Below are 17266 nucleotides of genomic sequence, written 5' to 3' on the forward strand. Positions count from 1 at the left end.
ATCCCTATTGATTTACCTGTTTTTACAAGGAAATAAAATGTGAAAAAAATATTTCTACATCCCATGGCCATTCCCAACCATTTAAACTATTCTCTTACAGGTCTAACACTTCGGAAAAACCAATACAACGCCCTCCCGGAACAATATATAAAGCTAAACGAACCGTTCACTGGGTACTTATCCGTACGAAAATCCCTATTGATTTACCTGTTTTTACAAGGAAGTAAAATGTGAAAAAAATATTTCTACATCCCATGGCCTTTCCCAGCCATTTAAATTTTTCTCTTACAGGTCTAACACTTCCGAAAAAACAAATACAACGCCTACCCGGAACAATGTATAAAGCTAAACGAACCGTTCACTGGGTACTTATCCGTGCGAAAATCCCTATTGATTTACCTGTTTTTACAAGGAAGTAAAATGCGAAAAAAATATTTCTACATCCCATGGCCTTTCCCAGCCATTTAAATTTTTCTCTTACAGGTCTAACACTTCCAAAAAACCAATACAACGCCCACCCGGAACAATATATAAAGCTAAACGAACCGTTCACTGGGTACTTATCCGTACGAAAAGCCCTATTGATTTACCTGTTTTTACAAGGAAGTAAAATGTGAAAAAAATATTTCTACATCCCATGGCCTTTCCCAGCCATTTAAATTTTTCTCTTACAGGTCTAACACTTCCGAAAAACCAATAAAACGGCCACCCGGAACAATATATAAAGCTAAACAAACCGTTCACTGGGCACTTATCCGTACGAAAATCCCTATTGATTTACCTGTTTTTACAAGGAAATAAAATGTGAAAAAAATATTTCTACATCCCATGGCCTTTCCCAGCCATTTAAATTTTTCTCTTACAGGTCTAACACTTCCGAAAAACCAATACAACGCCCACCAGGAACAATATATAAAGCTAAACCAACCGTTCACTGGGTACTTATCCGTACCAAAATCCCTATTGATTTACCTGTTTTTACAAGGAAATAAAATGTGAAAAAATATTTCTACATCCCATGGCCTTTCCCAACCATTTAAATTTTTCTCTTACAGGTCTAACACTTCCAAAAAACCAATACAACGCCCACCCGGAAAAATATATAAAGCTAAACAAACCGTTCACTGGGTACTTATCCGTACGAAAATCCCTATTGATTTACCTGTTTTTACAAGGAAATAAAATGTGAAAAAATATTTCTACATCCCATGGCATTTCCCAGCCATTTAAATTTTTCTCTTACACGTCTAACACTTCCGAAAAACCAATACGACGCCCACCCGGAACAATGTATAAGGCTAAATGAATCGTTCACTGGGTACTTATCCGTGCGAAAAGCCCTATTAATTTACCTGTTTTTACAAGGAAGTAAAATGTGAAAAAAATATTTCTACATCCCATGGCCTTTCCCAACCATTTAAACTATTGTCTTACAGGTCTAACACTTCCGAAAAACCAATACAACGCCCTCCCGGAACAATATATAAAGCTAAACGAACCGTTCACTGGGTACTTATCCGTACGAAAATCCCTATTGATTTACCTGTTTTTACAAGGAAGTAAAATGTGAAAAAAATATTTCTACATCCCATGGCCTTTCCCAGCCATTTAAATTTTTCTCTTACCGGTCTAACACTTCCGAAAAACCAATACAACGCCCATTCGGAACAATATATAAAGCTAAACGAACCGTTCACTGGGTACTTATCCGTGCGAAAAGCCCTATTGATTTACCTGTTTTTACAAGGAAGTAAAATGTGAAAAAAATATTTCTACATCCCATGGCCTTTCCCAACCATTTAAATTTTTCTCTTACAGGTCTAACACTTCCGAAAAACCAATACAACGCCCACCCGGAAAAATATATAAAGCTAAACGAACCGTTAACTGGGTACTTATCCGTACGAAAATCCCTATTGATTTACCTGTTTTTACAAGGAAATAAAATGTGAAAAAAATATTTCTACATCCCATGGCCTTTCCCAGCCATTTAATTTTTATCTTACAGGTCTAACACTTCCGAAAAACCAATACAACGCCCACCCGGAACAATATATAAAGCTAAACGAACCGTTCACTGGGTACTTATCCGTACGAAAAGCCCTATTGATTTACCTGTTTTTACAAGGAAGTAAAATGTGAAAAAAATATTTCTACATCCCATGGCCTTTCCCAGCCATTTAAATTTTTCTCTTACAGGTCTAACACTTCCGAAAAACCAATAAAACGGCCACCCGGAACAATATATAAAGCTAAACGAACCGTTCACTGGGCACTTATCCGTACGAAAATCCCTATTGATTTACCTGTTTTTACAAGGAAATAAAATGTGAAAAAAATATTTCTACATCCCATGGCCTTTCCCAGCCATTTAAATTTTTCTCTTACAGGTCTAACAGTTCCGAAAAACCAATACAACGCCCACCCGGAACAATATATAAAGCTAAACCAACCGTTCACTGGGTACTTATCCGTACCAAAATCCCTATTGATTGACCTGTTTTTACAAGGAAATAAAATGTGAAAAAATATTTCTACATCCCATGGCCTTTCCCAACCATTTAAATTTTTCTCTTACAGGTCTAACACTTCCAAAAAACTAATACAACGCCCACCCGGAAAAATATATAAAGCTAAACAAACCATTCACTGGGTACTTATCCGTACGAAAATCCCTATTGATTTACCTGTTTTTACAAGGAAATAAAATGTGAAAAAATATTTCTACATCCCATGGCATTTCCCAGCCATTTAAATTTTTCTCTTACAGGTCTAACAGTTCCGAAAAACCAATACAACGCCCACCCGGAACAATGTATAAAGCTAAATGAATCGTTCACTGGGTACTTATCCGTACGAAAATCCCTATTGATTTACCTGTTTTTACAAGGAAGTAAAATGTGAAAAAAATATTTCTACATCCCATGGCCTTTCCCAACCATTTAAATTTTTCTCTTACAGGTCTAACACTTCCGAAAAACCAATACAACGCCCATCCGGAACAATATATAAAGCTAAACGAACCGTTCACTGGGTACTTATCCGTGCGAAAAGCCCTATTGATTTACATGTTTTTACAATGAAGTAAAATGTGAAAAAAATATTTCTACATCCCATGGCCTTTCCCAACCATTTAAATTTTTCTCTTACAGGTCTAACACTTCCAAAAAACCAATACAACGCCCACCCAGAAAAATATATAAAGCTAAACAAACCGTTCACTGGGTACTTATCCGTACGAAAATCCCTATTGATTTACCTGTTTTTACAAGGAAGTAAAATGTGAAAAAAATATTTCTCTATCCCATGGCCTTTCCCAACCACTTAAACTATTGGATTACAGGTCTAACACTTCCGAAAAACCAATACAACGCCCTCCCGGAACAATATATAAAGCTAAACGAACCGTTCACTGGGTACTTATCCGTACGAAAATCCCTATTGATTTACCTGTTTTTACAAGGATGTAAAATGTGAAAAAAATATTTCTACATCCCATGGCCTTTCCCAGCCATTTAAATTTTTCTCTTACAGGTCTAACACTTCCGAAAAACCAATACAACGCCCATCCGGAACAATATATAAAGCTAAACGAACCGTTCACTGGGTACTTATTCGTGCGAAAAGCCCTATTGATTTACCTGTTTTTACAAGGAAGTAAAATGTGAAAAAAATATTTCTACATCCCATGGCCTTTCCCAGCCATTTAAATTTTTCTCTTACAGGTCTAACACTTCCGAAAAACCAATACAACGGCCCCCCGGAACAATATATAAAGCTAAACGAACCGTTCACTGGGCACTTATCCGTACAAAAATCCCTATTGATTTTCCTGTTTTTACAAGGAAATAAAATGTGAAAAAAATATTTCTACATCCCATGGCCTTTCCCAGCCATTTAAATTTTTCTCTTACAGGTCTAACACTTCCGAAAAACCAATACAACGCCCACCCGGAACAATATATAAAGCTAAACCAACCGTTCACTGGGTACTTATCCGTACCAAAATCCCTATTGATTTACCTGTTTTTACAAGGAAATAAAATGTGAAAAAATATTTCTACATCCCATGGCCTTTCCCAACCATTTAAATTTTTCTCTTACAGGTCTAACACTTCCAAAAAACCAATACAATGCCCACCCGGAAAAATATATAAAGCTAAACAAACCGTTCACTGGGTACTTATCCGTACGAAAATCCCTATTGATTTACCTGTTTTTACAAGGAAATAAAATGTGAAAAAAATATTTCTACATCCCATGGCTTTTCCCAGCCATTTAAATTTTTCTCTTACAGGTCTAACACTTCCGAAAAACCAATACAACGCCCACCCGGAACAATATATAAAGCTAAACCAACCGTTCACTGGGTACTTATCCGTACCAAAATCCCTATTGATTTACCTGTTTTTACAAGGAAATAAAATGTGAAAAAATATTTCTACATCCCATGGCCTTTCCCAACCATTTAAATTTTTCTCTTACAGGTCTAACACTTCCAAAAAACCAATACAACGCCCACCCGGAAAAATATATAAAGCTAAACAAACCGTTCACTGGGTACTTATCCGTACGAAAATCCCTATTGATTTACCTGTTTTTACAAGGAAATAAAATGTGAAAAAAATATTTCTACATCCCATGGCCTTTCCCAGCCATTTAAATTTTTCTCTTACAGGTCTAACACTTCCGAAAACCCAATACAACGCCCACCCGGAACAATGTATAAAGCTAAATGAATCGTTCACTGGGTACTTATCCGTGCGAAAAGCCCTATTGATTTACCTGTTTTTACAAGGAAGTAAAATGTGAAAAAAATATTTCTACATCCCATGGCCTTTCCCAGCCATTTAAATTTTTCTCTTACAGGTCTAACACTTCCGAAAAACCAATAAAACGGCCACCCGGAACAATATATAAAGCTAAACGAACCGTTCACTGGGTACTTATCCGTACGAAAAGCCCTATTGATTTACCTGTTTTTACAAGGAAGTAAAATGTGAAAAAAATATTTCTACATCCCATGGCCTTTCCCAGCCATTTAAATTTTTCTCTTACAGGTCTAACACTTCCGAAAAACCAATAAAACGGCCACCCGGAACAATATATAAAGCTAAACAAACCGTTCACTGGGCACTTATCCGTACGAAAATCCCTATTGATTTACCTGTTTTTACAAGGAAATAAAATGTGAAAAAAATATTTCTACATCCCATGGCCTTTCCCAGCCATTTAAATTTTTCTCTTACAGGTCTAACACTTCCGAAAAACCAATACAACGCCCACCAGGAACAATATATAAAGCTAAACCAACCGTTCACTGGGTACTTATCCGTACCAAAATCCCTATTGATTTACCTGTTTTTACAAGGAAATAAAATGTGAAAAAATATTTCTACATCCCATGGCCTTTCCCAACCATTTAAATTTTTCTCTTACAGGTCTAACACTTCCAAAAAACCAATACAACGCCCACCCGGAAAAATATATAAAGCTAAACAAACCGTTCACTGGGTACTTATCCGTACGAAAATCCCTATTGATTTACCTGTTTTTACAAGGAAATAAAATGTGAAAAAATATTTCTACATCCCATGGCATTTCCCAGCCATTTAAATTTTTCTCTTACACGTCTAACACTTCCGAAAAACCAATACGACGCCCACCCGGAACAATGTATAAGGCTAAATGAATCGTTCACTGGGTACTTATCCGTGCGAAAAGCCCTATTAATTTACCTGTTTTTACAAGGAAGTAAAATGTGAAAAAAATATTTCTACATCCCATGGCCTTTCCCAACCATTTAAACTATTGTCTTACAGGTCTAACACTTCCGAAAAACCAATACAACGCCCTCCCGGAACAATATATAAAGCTAAACGAACCGTTCACTGGGTACTTATCCGTACGAAAATCCCTATTGATTTACCTGTTTTTACAAGGAAGTAAAATGTGAAAAAAATATTTCTACATCCCATGGCCTTTCCCAGCCATTTAAATTTTTCTCTTACAGGTCTAACACTTCCGAAAAACCAATACAACGCCCATTCGGAACAATATATAAAGCTAAACGAACCGTTCACTGGGTACTTATCCGTGCGAAAAGCCCTATTGATTTACCTGTTTTTACAAGGAAGTAAAATGTGAAAAAAATATTTCTACATCCCATGGCCTTTCCCAACCATTTAAATTTTTCTCTTACAGGTCTAACACTTCCGAAAAACCAATACAACGCCCACCCGGAAAAATATATAAAGCTAAACGAACCGTTAACTGGGTACTTATCCGTACGAAAATCCCTATTGATTTACCTGTTTTTACAAGGAAATAAAATGTGAAAAAAATATTTCTACATCCCATGGCCTTTCCCAGCCATTTAATTTTTATCTTACAGGTCTAACACTTCCGAAAAACCAATACAACGCCCACCCGGAACAATATATAAAGCTAAACGAACCGTTCACTGGGTACTTATCCGTACGAAAAGCCCTATTGATTTACCTGTTTTTACAAGGAAGTAAAATGTGAAAAAAATATTTCTACATCCCATGGCCTTTCCCAGCCATTTAAATTTTTCTCTTACAGGTCTAACACTTCCGAAAAACCAATAAAACGGCCACCCGGAACAATATATAAAGCTAAACGAACCGTTCACTGGGCACTTATCCGTACGAAAATCCCTATTGATTTACCTGTTTTTACAAGGAAATAAAATGTGAAAAAAATATTTCTACATCCCATGGCCTTTCCCAGCCATTTAAATTTTTCTCTTACAGGTCTAACAGTTCCGAAAAACCAATACAACGCCCACCCGGAACAATATATAAAGCTAAACCAACCGTTCACTGGGTACTTATCCGTACCAAAATCCCTATTGATTGACCTGTTTTTACAAGGAAATAAAATGTGAAAAAATATTTCTACATCCCATGGCCTTTCCCAACCATTTAAATTTTTCTCTTACAGGTCTAACACTTCCAAAAAACTAATACAACGCCCACCCGGAAAAATATATAAAGCTAAACAAACCATTCACTGGGTACTTATCCGTACGAAAATCCCTATTGATTTACCTGTTTTTACAAGGAAATAAAATGTGAAAAAATATTTCTACATCCCATGGCATTTCCCAGCCATTTAAATTTTTCTCTTACAGGTCTAACAGTTCCGAAAAACCAATACAACGCCCACCCGGAACAATGTATAAAGCTAAATGAATCGTTCACTGGGTACTTATCCGTACGAAAATCCCTATTGATTTACCTGTTTTTACAAGGAAGTAAAATGTGAAAAAAATATTTCTACATCCCATGGCCTTTCCCAACCATTTAAATTTTTCTCTTACAGGTCTAACACTTCCGAAAAACCAATACAACGCCCATCCGGAACAATATATAAAGCTAAACGAACCGTTCACTGGGTACTTATCCGTGCGAAAAGCCCTATTGATTTACCTGTTTTTACAATGAAGTAAAATGTGAAAAAAATATTTCTACATCCCATGGCCTTTCCCAACCATTTAAATTTTTCTCTTACAGGTCTAACACTTCCAAAAAACCAATACAACGCCCACCCAGAAAAATATATAAAGCTAAACAAACCGTTCACTGGGTACTTATCCGTACGAAAATCCCTATTGATTTACCTGTTTTTACAAGGAAGTAAAATGTGAAAAAAATATTTCTCTATCCCATGGCCTTTCCCAACCACTTAAACTATTGGATTACAGGTCTAACACTTCTGAAAAACCAATACAACGCCCACCCAGAAAAATATATAAAGCTAAACAAACCGTTCACTGGGTACTTATCCGTACGAAAATCCCTATTGATTTACCTGTTTTTACAAGGAAATAAAATGTGAAAAAAATATTTCTACATCCCATGGCCTTTCCCAGCCATTTAAATTTTTCTCTTACAGGTCTAACACTTCCGAAAACCCAATACAACGCCCACCCGGAACAATGTATAAAGCTAAATGAATCGTTCACTGGGTACTTATCCGTGCGAAAAGCCCTATTGATTTACCTGTTTTTACAAGGAAGTAAAATGTGAAAAAAATATTTCTACATCCCATGGCCTTTCCCAGCCATTTAAATTTTTCTCTTACAGGTCTAACACTTCCGAAAAACCAATAAAACGGCCACCCGGAACAATATATAAAGCTAAACGAACCGTTCACTGGGCACTTATCCGTACGATAATCCCTATTGATTTACCTGTTTTTACAAGGAAATAAAATGTGAAAAAAATATTTCTACATCCCATGGCCTTTCCCAGCCATTTAAATTTTTCTCTTACAGGTCTAACACTTCCGAAAAACCAATACAACGCCCACCCGGAACAATATATAAAGCTAAACCAACCGTTCACTGGGTACTTATCCGTACCAAAATCCCTATTGATATACCTGTTTTTACAAGGAAATAAAATGTGAAAAAATATTTCTACATCCCATGGCCTTTCCCAACCATTTAAATTTTTCTCTTACAGGTCTAACACTTCCAAAAAACCAATACAACGCCCTCCCGGAACAATATATAAAGCTAAATGAACCGTTCACTGGGTACTTATCCGTACGAAAATCCCTATTGATTTACCTGTTTTTACAAGGAAGTAAAATGTGAAAAAAATATTTCTACATCCCATGGCCTTTCCCAGCCATTTAAATTTTTCTCTTACAGGTCTAACACTTCCGAAAAACCAATACAATGCCCATCCGGAACAATATATAAAGCTAAGCCAACCGTTCACTGGGTACTTATCCGTACCAAAATCCCTATTGATTTACCTGTTTTTACAAGGAAATAAAATGTGAAAAAAATATTTCTACATCCCATGGCCTTTCCCAACCATTTAAACTATTCTCTTACAGGTCTAACACTTCCGAAAAACCAATACAACGCCCTCTCGGAACAATATATAAAGCTAAACGAACCGTTCACTGGGTACTTATCCGTACGAAAATCCCTATTGATTTACCTGTTTTTACAAGGAAGTAAAATGTGAAAAAAATATTTCTACATCCCATGGCCTTTCCCAGCCATTTAAATTTTTCTCTTACAGGTCTAACACTTCCGAAAAAACAAATACAACGCCCACCCGGGACAATGTATAAAGCTAAACGAACCGTTCACTGGGTACTTATCCGTGCGAAAATCCCTATTGATTTACCTGTTTTTACAAGGAAGTAAAATGCGAAAAAAATATTTCTACATCCCATGGCCTTTCCCAGCCATTTAAATTTTTCTCTTACAGGTCTAACACTTCCAAAAAACCAATACAACGCCCACCCGGAACAATATATAAAGCTAAACGAACCGTTCACTGGGTACTTATCCGTACAAAAATCCCTATTGATTTACCTGTTTTTACACGGAAGTAAAATGTAAAAAAAATATTTCTACATCCCATGGCCTTTCCCAACCATTTAAATTTTTCTCTTACAGGTCTAACAGTTGCGAAAAACCAATACAACGCCCACCCGGAAAAATATATAAAGCTAAACGAACCGTTCACTGGGTACTTATCCGTACGAAAATCCCTATTGATTTACCTGTTTTTACAAGGAAGTAAAATGTGAAAAAAATATTTCTAATTCCCATGGCCTTTCCCAGCCATTTAAATTTTTCTCTTACAGGTCTAACACTTCCGAAAAACCAATACAACGCCCACAAGGAACTAAAGCTAAACCAACCGTTCACTGTGTACTTATCCGTACGAAAAGCCCTATTGATTTACCTGTTTTTACAAGGAAGTAAAATGTGAAAAAAATATTTCTACATCCCATGGCCTTTCCCAGCCATTTAAATTTTTCTCTTACAGGTCTAACACTTCCGAAAAACCAATACAACGGCCACCCGGAACAATATATAAAGCTAAACGAACCGTTCACTGGGTACTTATCCGTACGAAAATCCCTATTGATTTACCTGTTTTTACAATGAAGTAAAATGTGAAAAAAATATTTCTACATCCCATGGCCTTTCCCAACCATTTAAATTTTTCTCTTACAGGTCTAACAGTTGCGAAAAAACAATACAACGGCTACCCGGAACAATATATAAAGCTAAACGAACCGTTCACTGGGTACTTATCCGTACGAAAATCCCTATTGATTTACCTGTTTTTACAAGGAAATAAAATGTGAAAAAAATATTTCTACATCCCATGGCCTTTCCCAACCATTTAAACTATTCTCTTACAGGTCTAACACTTCCGAAAAACCAATACAACGCCCTCCCGGAACAATATATAAAGCTAAATGAACCGTTCACTGGGTACTTATCCGTACGAAAATCCCTATTGATTTACCTGTTTTTACAAGGAAGTAAAATGTGAAAAAAATATTTCTAATTCCCATGGCCTTTCCCAGCCATTTAAATTTTTCTCTTACAGGTCTAACACTTCCAAAAAACCAATACAACGCCCACCCGGAACAATATATAAAGCTAAACGAACCGTTCACTGGGTACTTATCCGTACAAAAATCCCTATTGATTTACCTGTTTTTACACGGAAGTAAAATGTAAAAAAAATATTTCTACATCCCATGGCCTTTCCCAACCATTTAAATTTTTCTCTTACAGGTCTAACAGTTGTGAAAAACCAATACAACGCCCACCCGGAAAAATATATAAAGCTAAACGAACCGTTCACTGGGTACTTATCCGTACGAAAATCCCTATTGATTTACCTGTTTTTACAAGGAAGTAAAATGTGAAAAAAATATTTCTAATTCCCATGGCCTTTCCCAGCCATTTAAATTTTTCTCTTACAGGTCTAACACTTCCGAAAAACCAATACAACGCCCACAAGGAACTAAAGCTAAACCAACCGTTCACTGTGTACTTATCCGTACGAAAATCCCTATTGATTTACCTGTTTTTACAAGGAAATAAAATGTGAAAAAAATATTTCTACATCCCATGGCCTTTCCCAACCATTTAAACTTCTCTTTTACAGGTCAAACACTTCCGAAAAACCAATACAACGGCCACCCGGAACAATATATAAAGCTAAACGAACCGTTCACTGGGCACTTATCCGTACAAAAATCCCTATTGATTTTCCTGTTTTTACAAGGAAATAAAATGAGAAAAAAATATTTCTACATCCCATGGCCTTTCCCAACCATTTAAATTTTTATCTTACAGGTCTAACACTACCAAAAAACCGATACAACTCCAACCCGGAACAATATATAAAGCTAAATGAACCGTTCACTGGGTACTTATCCGTACAAAAATCCCTATTGATTTACCTGTTTTTACAAGGAAATAAAATGTGAAAAAAATATTTCTACATCCCATGGCCTTTCCCAGCCATTTAAATTTTTCTCTTACAGGTCTAACACTTCCGAAAAACCAATACAACGCCCACCCGGAACAATATATAAAGCTAAACCAACCGTTCACTGGGTACTTATCCGTACCAAAATCCCTATTGATTTACCTGTTTTTACAAGGAAATAAAATGTGAAAAAATATTTCTACATCCCATGGCCTTTCCCAACCATTTAAATTTTTCTCTTACAGGTCTAACACTTCCAAAAAACCAATACAACGGCCACCCGGAAAAATATATAAAGCTAAACAAACCGTTCACTGGGTACTTATCCGTACGAAAATCCCTATTGATTTACCTGTTTTTACAAGGAAATAAAATGTGAAAAAAATATTTCTACATCCCATGGCCTTTCCCAGCCATTTAAATTTTTCTCTTACAGGTCTAACACTTCCAAAAAACCAATACAACGCCCACCCGGAAAAATATATAAAGCTAAACGAACCGTTCACTGGGTACTTATCCGTACGAAAATCCCTATTGATTTACCTGTTTTTACAAGGAAATAAAATGTGAAAAAAATATTTCTACATCCCATGGCCTTTCCCAGCCATTTAAATTTTTCTCTTACAGGTCTAACACTTCCGAAAACCCAATACAACGCCCACCCGGAACAATGTATAAAGCTAAATGAATCGTTCACTGGGTACTTATCCGTGCGAAAATCCCTATTGATTTACCTGTTTTTACAAGGAAGTAAAATGTGAAAAAAATATTTCTAATTCCCATGGCCTTTCCCAGCCATTTAAATTTTTCTCTTACAGGTCTAACACTTCCGAAAAACCAATACAACGCCCACAAGGAACTAAAGCTAAACCAACCGTTCACTGTGTACTTATCCGTACGAAAATCCCTATTGATTTACCTGTTTTTACAAGGAAATAAAATGTGAAAAAAATATTTCTACATCCCATGGCCTTTCCCAACCATTTAAACTTCTCTTTTACAGGTCAAACACTTCCGAAAAACCAATACAACGGCCACCCGGAACAATATATAAAGCTAAACGAACCGTTCACTGGGCACTTATCCGTACAAAAATCCCTATTGATTTTCCTGTTTTTACAAGGAAATAAAATGAGAAAAAAATATTTCTACATCCCATGGCCTTTCCCAACCATTTAAATTTTTATCTTACAGGTCTAACACTACCAAAAAACCGATACAACTCCAACCCGGAACAATATATAAAGCTAAATGAACCGTTCACTGGGTACTTATCCGTACAAAAATCCCTATTGATTTACCTGTTTTTACAAGGAAATAAAATGTGAAAAAAATATTTCTACATCCCATGGCCTTTCCCAGCCATTTAAATTTTTCTCTTACAGGTCTAACACTTCCGAAAAACCAATACAACGCCCACCCGGAACAATATATAAAGCTAAACCAACCGTTCACTGGGTACTTATCCGTACCAAAATCCCTATTGATTTACCTGTTTTTACAAGGAAATAAAATGTGAAAAAATATTTCTACATCCCATGGCCTTTCCCAACCATTTAAATTTTTCTCTTACAGGTCTAACACTTCCAAAAAACCAATACAACGGCCACCCGGAAAAATATATAAAGCTAAACAAACCGTTCACTGGGTACTTATCCGTACGAAAATCCCTATTGATTTACCTGTTTTTACAAGGAAATAAAATGTGAAAAAAATATTTCTACATCCCATGGCCTTTCCCAGCCATTTAAATTTTTCTCTTACAGGTCTAACACTTCCAAAAAACCAATACAACGCCCACCCGGAAAAATATATAAAGCTAAACGAACCGTTCACTGGGTACTTATCCGTACGAAAATCCCTATTGATTTACCTGTTTTTACAAGGAAATAAAATGTGAAAAAAATATTTCTACATCCCATGGCCTTTCCCAGCCATTTAAATTTTTCTCTTACAGGTCTAACACTTCCGAAAACCCAATACAACGCCCACCCGGAACAATGTATAAAGCTAAATGAATCGTTCACTGGGTACTTATCCGTGCGAAAATCCCTATTGATTTACCTGTTTTTACAAGGAAGTAAAATGTGAAAAAAATATTTCTACATCCCATGGCCTTTCCCAACCATTTAAACTATTGTCTTACAGGTCTAACACTTCTGAAAAACCAATACAACGCCCACCCGGAACAATATATAAAGCTAAACGAACCGTTCACTGGGTACTTATCCGTACGAAAAGCCCTATTGATTTACCTGTTTTTACAAGGAAGTAAAATGTGAAAAAAATATTTCTACATCCCATGGCCTTTCCCAGCCATTTAAATTTTTCTCTTACAGGTCTAACACTTCCGAAAAACCAATAAAACGGCCACCCGGAACAATATATAAAGCTAAACGAACCGTTCAATGGGCACTTATCCGTACGAAAATCCCTATTGATTTACCTGTTTTTACAAGGAAATAAAATGTGAAAAAAATATTTCAACATCCCATGGCCTTTCCCAGCCATTTAAATTTTTCTCTTACAGGTCTAACACTTCCGAAAAACCAATACAACGCCCACCCGGAACAATATGTAAAGCTAAACCAACCGTTCACTGGGTACTTATCCGTACCAAAATCCCTATTGATTTACCTGTTTTTACAAGGAAATAAAATGTGAAAAAATATTTCTACATCCCATGGCCTTTCCCAACCATTTAAATTTTTCTCTTACAGGTCTAACACTTCCAAAAAACCAATACAACGCCCTCCCGGAACAATATATAAAGCTAAACGAACCGTTCACTGGGTACTTATCCGTACGAAAATCCCTATTGATTTACCTGTTTTTACAAGGAAGTAAAATGTGAAAAAAATATTTCTACATCCCATGGCCTTTCCCAGCCATTTAAATTTTTCTCTTACAGGTCTAACACTTCCGAAAAAACAATACAACGCCCATCCGGAACAATATATAAAGCTAAACGAACCGTTCACTGGGTACTTATCCGTACGAAAATCCCTATTGATTTCCTGTTTTTACAAGGAAGTAAAATGTGAAAAAAATATTTCTACATCCCATGGCCTTTCCCAGCCATTTAAATTTTTCTCTTACAGGTCTAACACTTCCGAAAAAACAAATACAACGCCCACCCGGAACAATGTATAAAGCTAAACGAACCGTTCACTGGGTACTTATCCGTGCGAAAATCCCTATTGATTTACCTGTTTTTACAAGGAAGTAAAATGCGAAAAAAATATTTCTACATCCCATGGCCTTTCCCAGCCATTTAAATTTTTCTCTTACAGGTCTAACACTTCCAAAAAACCAATACAACGCCCACCCGGAACAATATATAAAGCTAAACGAACCGTTCACTGGGTACTTATCCGTATAAAAATCCCTATTGATTTACCTGTTTTTACACGGAAGTAAAATGTAAAAAAAATATTTCTACATCCCATGGCCTTTCCCAACCATTTAAATTTTTCTCTTACAGGTCTAACAGTTGCGAAAAACCAATACAACGCCCACCCGGAAAAATATATAAAGCTAAACGAACCGTTCACTGGGTACTTATCCGTACGAAAATCCCTATTGATTTACCTGTTTTTACAAGGAAGTAAAATGTGAAAAAAATATTTCTAATTCCCATGGCCTTTCCCAGCCATTTAAATTTTTCTCTTACAGGTCTAACACTTCCGAAAAACCAATACAACGCCCACCCGGAACAATGTATAAAGCTAAATGAATCGTTCACTGGGTACTTATCCGTGCGAAAAGCCCTATTGATTTACCTGTTTTTACAAGGAAGTAAAATGTGAAAAAAATATTTCTACATCCCATGGCCTTTCCCAACCATTTAAACTATTGTCTTACAGGTCTAACACTTCCGAAAAACCAATACAACGCCCTCCCAGAACAATATATAAAGCTAAACGAACCGTTCACTGGGTATTTATCCGTACGAAAATCCCTATTGATTTACCTGTTTTTACAAGGAAGTAAAATGTGAAAAAAAATATTTCTACATCCCATGGCCATTCCCAGCCATTTAAACTATTCTCTTATAGGTCTAACACTTCCAAAAAACCAATACAACGCCCTCCCGGAACAATATATAAAGCTAAACTAACCGTTCACTGGGTACTTATCCGTACGAAAATCCCTATTGATTTACCTGTTTTTACAAGGAAGTAAAATGTGAAAAAAATATTTCTACATCCCATGGCCTTTCCCAGCCATTTAAATTTTTCTCTTACAGGTCTAACACTTCCGAAAAACCAATACAACGCCCTTCCGGAACAATATATAAAGCTAAACGAACCGTTCACTGGGTACTTATCCGTGCGATAAGCCCTATTGATTTACCTGTTTTTACAAGGAAGTAAAATGTGAAAAAAATATTTCTACATCCCATGGCCTTTCCCAGCCATTTAAATTTTTCTCTTACAGGTCTAACAGTTGCGAAAAACCAATACAACGGCCACCCGGAACAATATATAAAGCTAAACGAACCGTTCACTGGGTACTTATCCGGACGAAAATCCCTATTGATTTACCTGTTTTTACAATGAAGTAAAATGTGAAAAAAATATTTCTACATTCCATGGCCTTTCCCAACCATTTAAATTTTTCTCTTACAGGTCTAACAGTTGCGAAAAAACAATACAACGGCTACCCGGAACAATATATAAAGCTAAACGAACCGTTCACTGGGTACTTATCCGTACGAAAATCCCTATTGATTTACCTGTTTTTACAAGGAAGTAAAATGTGAAAAAAATATTTCTACATCCCATGGCCTTTCCCAGCCATTTAAATTTTTCTCTTACAGGTCTAACACTTCCGAAAAAACAAATACAACGCCCACCCGGAACAATGTATAAAGCTAAACGAACTGTTCACTGGGTACTTATCCGTTCGAAAATCCCTATTGATTTACCTGTTTTACAAGGAAGTAAAATGTGAAAAAAATATTTCTACATCCCATGGCCTTTCCCAACCATTTAAAGTTTTCTCTTACAGGTATAACAGTTGCGAAAAACCAATACAACGCCCACCCGGAAGAATATATAAAGCTAAACGAACCGTTCACTGGGTACTTATCCGTACGAAAATCCCTATTGATTTACCTGTTTTTACAAGGAAGTAAAATGTGAAAAAAATATTTCTAATTCCCATGGCCTTTCCCAGCCATTTAAATTTTTCTCTTACAGGTCTAACACTACCGAAAAACCAATACAACGCCCACCCGGAACAATGTATAAAGCTAAATGAATCGTTCACTGGGTACTTATCCGTGCGAAAAGCCCTATTGATTTACCTGTTTTTACAAGGAAGTAAAATGTGAAAAAAATATTTCTACATCCCATGGCCTTTCCCAACCATTTAAACTATTGTCTTACAGGTCTAACACTTCCGAAAAACCAATACAACGCCCTCCCAGAACAATATATAAAGCTAAACGAACCGTTCACTGGGTATTTATCCGTACGAAAATCCCTATTGATTTACCTGTTTTTACAAGGAAGTAAAATGTGAAAAAAAATATTTCTACATCCCATGGCCATTCCCAGCCATTTAAACTATTCTTTTATAGGTCTAACACTTCCAAAAAACCAATACAACGCCCTCCCGGAACAATATATAAAGCTAAACTAACCGTTCACTGGGTACTTATCCGTACGAAAATCCCTATTGATTTACCTGTTTTTACAAGGAAGTAAAATGTGAAAAAAATATTTCTACATCCCATGGCCTTTCCCAGCCATTTAAATTTTTCTCTTACAGGTCTAACACTTCCGAAAAACCAATACAACGCCCTTCCGGAACAATATATAAAGCTAAACGAACCGTTCACTGGGTACTTATCCGTGCGATAAGCCCTATTGATTTACCTGTTTTTACAAGGAAGTAAAATGTGAAAAAAATATTTCTACATCCCATGGCCTTTCCCAGCCATTTAAATTTTTCTCTTACATGTCTAA

This window comes from Paroedura picta, chromosome 4 (genome assembly GCF_049243985.1).
Source record: "Paroedura picta isolate Pp20150507F chromosome 4, Ppicta_v3.0, whole genome shotgun sequence".
Lineage (NCBI taxonomy): Eukaryota > Metazoa > Chordata > Lepidosauria > Squamata > Gekkonidae > Paroedura > Paroedura picta.